Raw genomic sequence first — 8,604 nt, forward strand, 5'->3', positions numbered from 1 at the left:
AAGCAGATATTTTACCGTGCTCTTGAACTGCTCTCTGAACTTGGACTGAGTCACCCCATAAATAAGTGTGTTTGTGCAGCAACTTAAAGTCCGCAGCATATATCCCACTCGTCGAAATATATATTCAGAATCACTGTGAGCCTCGAAATATAATCTTGCAATGTTATAATATACGAAATCTATAACATACACCAACCACAGGACTACGAAGCTGCCAGATATGGAGAAGAGTAAAATCACAGATTTCCTTCTGCTCTCCATCTCTGGATCAATGAGGTTCTCACCACTGCTCTGACCCCTCAGTCGCTTACGGACTTGACTGGCCACTAAAATATGTCTGACTGTCAGAGTGTTGAGCAACAGAATTAAAGTGAATGGGAGCAATGGGGTTAAAAACTTATCAAACCAGTCAAATCCTGTCCATCCGGGCTCAGTATAAAAACTTTGCTTTGTACGACAGATCCATGGTACACTTTCAATTATCTCTCCAGTTTCAAATACAAAGTAGAGGGGAATGTTTCCTAAGCACAGCAGAATGCAGGTTGTTGCTAGAACCACAGCTGCAGTTTTCTCAGTGCAATATTTAGTTTTTAGCTTCTGGCAACAAATGGCTACAAATCGATCAAAGGAGAAAGTGACTGTAAACCAGACGGAACAGTCTGTAGCTGAACAAATCAGGACAATGATAACACTACACATAGGGGTGATGTGGAGGAAATAGCGTGGGAAGTAATAATTATTGATACTCAACAGTATGACCTCAGTGATAATGACGAGTACATCTGCCACTGCCATGGCCACCAGGTAGCGAGTGGTGCAAGTGGAGAGGCCGCACTTTCCCCGAGCCAGGAGCACAATCGCCACTAAATTTACTGCAAGAGAAAGAAGAGAAAAGAGATTGGAAATTAACTGATCAAACATTCCCCGTGTGTGACCCAGACAGTAAAGGCCAGATTTTGGCAGCAAAAACAGATGGGTTGTGGGCGAGTCAGAGGTGAAATTTTAAATATCCCAACACCGACCTAAACGTGGGTTAGACCTTCCCACATCCGAGTTAACAGAGTTCGGACTGGGCAAGGGGTGGCTGAATAACCATGGAGGCGGGTGGGCATGAATATTTTAATGAAGCTTGAAGTCTGTGATTTACTCTGTTCTGCATTTTAGGCCTGGCTGACTGGGATTCCCCATGAGATCTTACAGCCAAGACAAAGGCAGCTGGCATTGCCAATCTGAACAGCTCCCCCCACCCCGCCCCCAGCGTTTATTGAATCACCACACTCCCTTCCCATCCCTGGACCTGGACCATCCTCCCGGATAGGAGCCCCTCCGCCACCCCCACCCTGTCCTCAGATTCAGAGCTACGACAGGACAAGAGACACACCACCCCCGGTGCAGGGAATCAGGCATTCCGCTCAGCTCCTTTTCCTGCCCGTCCCAGAACTTGGATCATGCTCCAGGATAGAAGACCCCTCGGGTGTGGGTATCATTCAGTACATTCGGGAGCCCCCTCATTAGACTAGGACCACGCTCTAGGAGAGGAGATCCCTCCATGGCGTTGAGGATCAGACAGTCTCTCTCACCCTCCTCCTTCCACCCCTGTCTGGACATCGGAACATGCTGCAAGATAGGAGCCCCTTCCAGGGCGTTGAGGATTACACACTCCCCCTCAACCTTGCCGTACTCAGAAAGACGCACAAAGAAATCGTTGTTTTGACTGGAAGGAGTATTTGTGCCCTTTGCAGTGGGAAGGGAAGATGTGAAAGTGCTGGTGTTACATCTTCTGAACTTGCACGGGAAGGAGCCTGGGGAAGAGAAGCTGATGTTGTGGGTGATTGAGGATTGGACCAGGGTGTCACAGTGAGCTGGACGGATGGGAGAGGAGCATTACATTTAGTTGTTGTTGAAATAAGCCAGAGATGGTGGAAAGGATTGGAAGATGATCGTTGAATGTGCAGGATGGTGGGATGGTGAGGACAAGGGAAACATTACCGTGGTTCTGGCAGGGAGGGGAAGGGGTGAAGGAGGTAACATAGGGATTGGGATGGGCATGGTCCAGGGCCCTCTTAAAAACCCTGGAGGGGAATGCTTGGCTGAGGAATTATGAAGTAATTGCAGAAGCACTGTTGTGCAATGTAGCATCGTTGAAACAGATGGAAAATAGATGGAAAAACTGGAAGAATGGAACACCATCTTTCCAGGGAGCGGGTGGGAGGAGGTATAATCAAGGTATCTGTGGGAGTCGGTGCAATTATAATAGATATTGGTGAACAGCCAATCCCTGAAATGGAGCTAGAGAAATCGGGAAAGGCAAGGGAAGTATCAGAGACGGACCACGTAAAAAGGGGAAGGGGTTGACATTGGTAGCAAAGTTGATAACTTTTTTCAAGTTCAAGGCAAATGAAGGAAATGGAACCAGCACAGTCATCAAAGTAGCAAAATAAAAATGTCAAGGAGAGGAACTGAGCAGCAATGTAACAAAGAATGGTCCATGAATCAGGCACAAAGGCAGCATTGCTTGTACCCATACATCTCCCATAGCGACACCATTGGAGTGTAGGGTTTCCCAATATTTACACCCAAGGTCCATTCACCAATACGTTACAACAGGGTCCCCTCACAGTGATCAGGATCAGAAACCTGCAAGGGGTTTCATTCCCAGACCAGAGCTGCTGAAGAGGAGAGGAGTTCCTGCAGAATGACGAGGGAATGAAAGTAAACGAATCTGGTCCAAATAGCGCCCTTAGAATACAACAACAGGGGACGTTGGAGGGAAAGTGTCCGGGCCTCAGTTTTCCTGTCAAGCAAGATTCCATCCATGCGAGTTTAAGGACAGCTCAGAGTTACTCGACATTGGACAAGAGAGGGGCAGGCTGACATGACAAAAATGTAAATGGGCATCTTAAGAATAGCTCCGACCTCAGCAGGGAGGAAGTTTCGTGTTCTGTGGGACAGTTAGGGCAGAATGAAACAGGAGATGATGACTCAGAGCCTGAAGGAGGGAAAGAGGTCCCTGAAGGGAAGAACTAATAGGTCAAATAATGATGAATAAATTCAATGAAAAACTTCAAGACATTTAAGATGCAAAGTGGGGAGATACTTGATAAAGTGATCAAGACATGGTAAACTCTCTGCTTCGAAATCTTTGCATCCACGCATACAAAAATGATAGGGAAGAGATAGCTGAGGCACGATTATCTGTTCAATGATAATCATTAGAATAGGGAATAGTGCCAGACGACTGATGAACAGCTACTGTGACTCTTATATTTGATACAGAAGATAGAACAAGTCAAAAGAACTATAGACCAATTCGCATAAAATCAGTGGTCGGAAAGATAATGGAATCCTTATTCAAAGATGTAACAGAATATCATCTAAAAACACATATTATAATAAAGAGTGGTCAGCACATATACCAAAGGGAAAGTCATATTTTACCAGTCTTATTAAATTCTTTGAATAATATTAAGAGAAGTAGATCAGATTCATACAGTAGATGTAATATACATTGACTTTCGAAAGGCCTTCGATAAGGTACCACACATCAGACTCATGGATAATCTCAGAGCAAGTGGAATTAGGCGACAAGCAGCAGAGTGGACAGCAAGCTGGTTACAGAAACAGAAAACAGAGAGTAAGGGTTAAAGGCATTTCTTCAGTTTGGTGGAAAGAGGGATGTGGTGTTCCATACGGGACAGCGCTGGGAATACTGTCGTTCACCATTTACACAAATGATATCGACTCAGGAAACAGAAGCAGAATTTCAAAATTTGCAGACAAATCCAAATTAACAGCACAGTCAAAGCAGAGGAAGAATGCAAAAAAATACCAGAAGATAATTTATAAAAATGCATAATAAACATTTACACAGCAATTAATTTCAGTTTAGATATGTTTGAGGTACTGAATTGTGGTTGGAAGAATAAGGATCCCAACTACCCCTTGGGGAATAAACGTCTGAATGGGGTTGACAGAAGAAAAAGTGTTCAGGGGTACAGCTGCACAAATCATTTACAGGAGACACACAGGTTAACATGGAAATAAAGATGCAAACAAAGCACTGGAGCTAATTTCTAAAAGAATGGAATTGAAAAAGCAAAGAGCTGATAATAAAGTAAAATAAAACCTTGATTGTACAACACTTCTGGTCGCCATATTACAGAAATTAAATTAATGTATTGGGATAGGTGCAATTATTTTTTTTACCAAGTTGATCGCACAACTGAGAGAAATGCACTATCTAGTTCACCATAAACAGTTTACTAATATTATTATTTGCTGCCCTTTGTCTGATCACTACGTTATGACAAAGCAATAGCTCCTCATTTACAGGTGTCTCTCCTCACAGGTACAGGCCTCAGTGAGCTTACGCCATGGATTTGTACATGTTACATGAGTAAAGAACCTGAATGATAGTTAAAAACTGATTTGTCAAACCATAATAAGTTACAGAATAAGACGATTCAATATCTATAGCCCAGTATTCATCTAATGTCACAGCAAGATAACAAAATTCAGCAGTTAGGACCCACAGATTCTGATACCCCTATTAGGTGAAGGAGTTTAATCAAGACTGAAAGAACTAAAGTGTTTATAGCAACTATAGTCAGGGTAAGAATGAGTCGTTATGCAGAGGATTTAAATAGTGTAAAAGTGCTGTCATGATGTTCAACAGTCAGTAAGTAGTAAATAACTGTTTCTTTCGGAGCAATTCAATAGGAATCTGAACAATATCAATAGATTTCAATGTACACACTTTTTCCCCAAACATTAGCAAAAATCTCCCCCCTTGCAGTCAATTACATTCGGGAAAAGCAGAGGAGGCTCCATAGATTGGAGAGATCCGTCATCTGAAACAATGGTTTCAAAATAGAAACAGCTTGTTTGATTTCAGTTAGCGAGCCACACTCAACACAATTCTACAGTGACAGATACTCACAGTAATACAAGGCCACTGGCATGAGGTTTTTCACTCCAGTTAGGGACGCACAATCAGTGCAATCCTACATGGACAGATACCCTCAATAATACACGCCACTGTCGTCAGGAGCTGCATTCCAGTTAGTTACCCACTGTCAGTACAATTCGACAGTGAGAAATACTCACAGTAATACATGACAACTGGGGTCAGGGGTTCCAGTCTGCTTAGTGACCCACACTCAACACAACTCTACAGTGACAGATACTCCCATTAACACCGTCCCTAAATTACTTTCACTGAGGTCTCATTGAACATTACACAATATTCTACTGAATGAATTAACTTGTTAATTCAGAGACGCTGTGAGTTCCAATAGAGGTTCATTATTTGTTGAGGAAATTAAATAAAACCTAACAGATAATTCAAGACTTTTGACTTAAATAAATTATATCTCTGATTGGGTGTGTGCATATCGATGATCAGCATATTACGTTATCATGAATAGAGCAAAAGTCGAGACCAGCTCACACACAGTTTTACACAAGGTCACTGGTTATAGTCACTTACCAGGAACACCAATGATGCCAAGGATCAGGTAATATATTTTCCTGATATCGTTAAAAGTTTCCATTGTGTTTCCCTTGTGCTGCAAGCAATGTCTTTTTATTAAACTCTGAAGTGATACATTCCCAGATCTCGTAATTTATACCCTGTGGGATCGCACGTTGATATTGACGTTGCCACATTGCTCATTTTTTTTTACATTGAAGAAACAGATTATGACATCGAGTTAAGTCCGTGTTATGATAGAATATATTTATTTCTAAGACTGAATTGGAAAACTCCACAGACTGGGCAATTCTGATCATATCAGTTAAACAAATGGCAATTCGAATTTGTATTCTCCGAAAAATGAGGTTGTTCTTTCAAACACCATCAGTCCGATCTCTAGATTTCATATTGTTTCAGTGATGTCTTTCAGTCGGCTGTCAAAATTCAGTGATTAAACTCCAAATGTTAGAATGTCTCTCTCAGGGCTGCTCTACTGCACTCTGTGGTATGGCTGCCTTCTTTAACTGTGGATATCCAGTTAAGTGATTCAAATAGATTATTTGTGACAATGCATTGCAGAATTCAACTAATTCAGCTTCTGCAGCTAATTCAATAGCACAAAGTGATACAGCGTCTCAATTTGTTACCGTACCTTAAGCTAATGTAATGCTTTAAATCAGTAAAATACGGCAAGTCATATGGACCCTTCAATGGATACAACCCCTCCAAGTGACACAACTACTCTATCCAAAACAGCTCCTCCAACTGATACAAACCCTACAACCAGTACACCCCCTCCAACCAATACAGCCACTCCAACTGATATGGCCCCTCAAGCAATATAGCCCCTTCCACTGACACAGATATTCAAACTGATGCAGCCCATCTGACTGAAACAGGATCTCCAAAAATACAAGAAGTCAAATAATAGGTCACCTGAATCAACAGTCCTCAAACTAATACATCACCTCACATTTCTGCAGCACCTCACATGAGTACAGCAACTCAAAATAATGCAGCTGCTGATTGGTTCATGGTACTGGTATGTATTTAACTTAATCTACCCGAAACTTAAACTAGATCAAATAAATAGTTTTAATAAAATGTTTCAGCCATTCATATAGCGCCTTTGGTTCCATCTAGAATCTGTATCTAACCCGTGCTTACCTGCCCTCACTATTTGATGGGATCGTGTAGATGCAGTTTTATACTGTCTATAATCCTATGCTGAAAATACCCTGTGTGTGTTTGATGCGACAGTGCGTTGTGCTTTTTCTCTTTGTTTCTGAACATAAATGCTACCAGACCAGTTGGTAAATAACAAATGTGGTTCTTTATTCATGAGAACTCTTTGCTTGTGCCGTTAACTGATGAACACCAATACTGATACCTTGGTAGCCTCCTCTCAGAAAAGGCAGAAATTGATAATGAAATTCAGCATCACCTCCAGTGTGCCAGAACAGTCTTTGGTTGTCTGAGGAAAAGAATGTTTAACGACAAAGACCTCAAGCATGGCACCAAGCTCATGGTTTACAGGGCTGCAGTGAACCTGTCCTACTGTATATGTTAGAAATATGAACACTGTATAGCAGATATCTCAAAGTCCTGGAGAGATATCTCCAGTGATGCCTCTACAAGATCCTGCAAATCTAGTGGCAAAACAGGTGCTCCGATATCAGTGCCCTCTCTCAGGCCAACATCCCAAGTATCGATACACTGGTCATGGCTTGTCAGTTACTTTGGGTGGGCCATATCACCTGCATGCCTTTCTGCTCGGAGCTCCATCACAACAAGGCTATCAGAAGGGAAAAGGAAATGCTACAAGGATATCCTTAAAGCTTCCCTGAAAAAATGTGACATCTCACCGATTTGTGGGAATCTCTTGCCCAAGACCATCCAAAATGGAGAAGAAGCATCCACAAAGGTGCCAGCCAGTTTGAGCAATGTCGACATGACCAGGCAATGACCACGTGCAAACAGCAGAAGGAGCTTTCAGAAATTTGTGCATCCCATTCACTTGCCTCACCAAACACCACCTGCCCAACTTGTGGCAGAGTGTGAGGATCCAGACTTGGAACATTCAGTCACTTAAGGACCCACAACCCTGGAGTGGAAGAAGGTCTTCCTCATTCCCGAGGGACTGCCTAAGAAGAACACCAACACTACAACACCTGAATTACCTGATGGACTACATCACTTCCTGTGATGACGTCTGTCTAACTGATTTACATACGCAAAAATATGCTCACAGTGATTCAGTACAAATTCATAACAAAAAATCCCTATTTCCTTGAGTACAAAAAGCATAGTTTTCATTCTATATCCATAAAACAGTTACTCTAGAAAAGCGTGAAATGTGATGATTACGAGCACTATGTGTAGATGCTTTTAGCTTTGACAGCTAGTCTTCCAGGGCTCCTAAAGCCTGCAACTTCAGAAACGCTCCGGTGGTCTGCTTACACGACTGGACCTGCTATCAGTATTAATCTATTGGGACTTCGAGCTTTCGGTTTTTTTCTTGACTACTTGCAGCGGAGCAACAGTTATCCTGCAATGGATCCTTTTCAGATCCTTCTGTGGTTTCGTCATCAAGACTTGTGTGTGCTCTTGTACTTGGTGATCGAGGTATACCTTGCCAATTGCCATTGAATAGCTCTCTAAGATTAGATCTATTCCTTCCCAAGGTAGCACCATTCGGAGTTATCACCTCGGAAGATCATGGTTCTTCACAAATCTTCGAGACTTCTGTTGGAAACCACATTTTCTCCTGGAGGTGTATAACTCTTACCTTATGGGCAACGTGCAGTGGAGGTAACTCTGCACTTGCGTGTCTTTCTGTGAACGATATCCATCTTGTCTTGTCTTGCCAACAACTTTTCCCGGATAGACGATATCCTTGTGAAGTTATGGCTCAGGAGAATTGGTCTCGCCTGTCATCCAATCATGATTTCTGCTGGAGACGGTAGCCCAGAATCCAATGGTGTTGCACGGAAAAGCAACATCGTTACTTGAATGCCCTGACCCATTGCTGTGCGTTGATGTATCAACGATTTCACAGATCTGCTAATCTATTTCAACGTTGATAGTGTGGAAATGAGGTGATATTTGCGGCCCATTTCAAGCACACATTG

This window comes from Heterodontus francisci, chromosome 28, assembly GCF_036365525.1.
Source record: "Heterodontus francisci isolate sHetFra1 chromosome 28, sHetFra1.hap1, whole genome shotgun sequence".
Classification (NCBI taxonomy): domain Eukaryota; kingdom Metazoa; phylum Chordata; class Chondrichthyes; order Heterodontiformes; family Heterodontidae; genus Heterodontus; species Heterodontus francisci.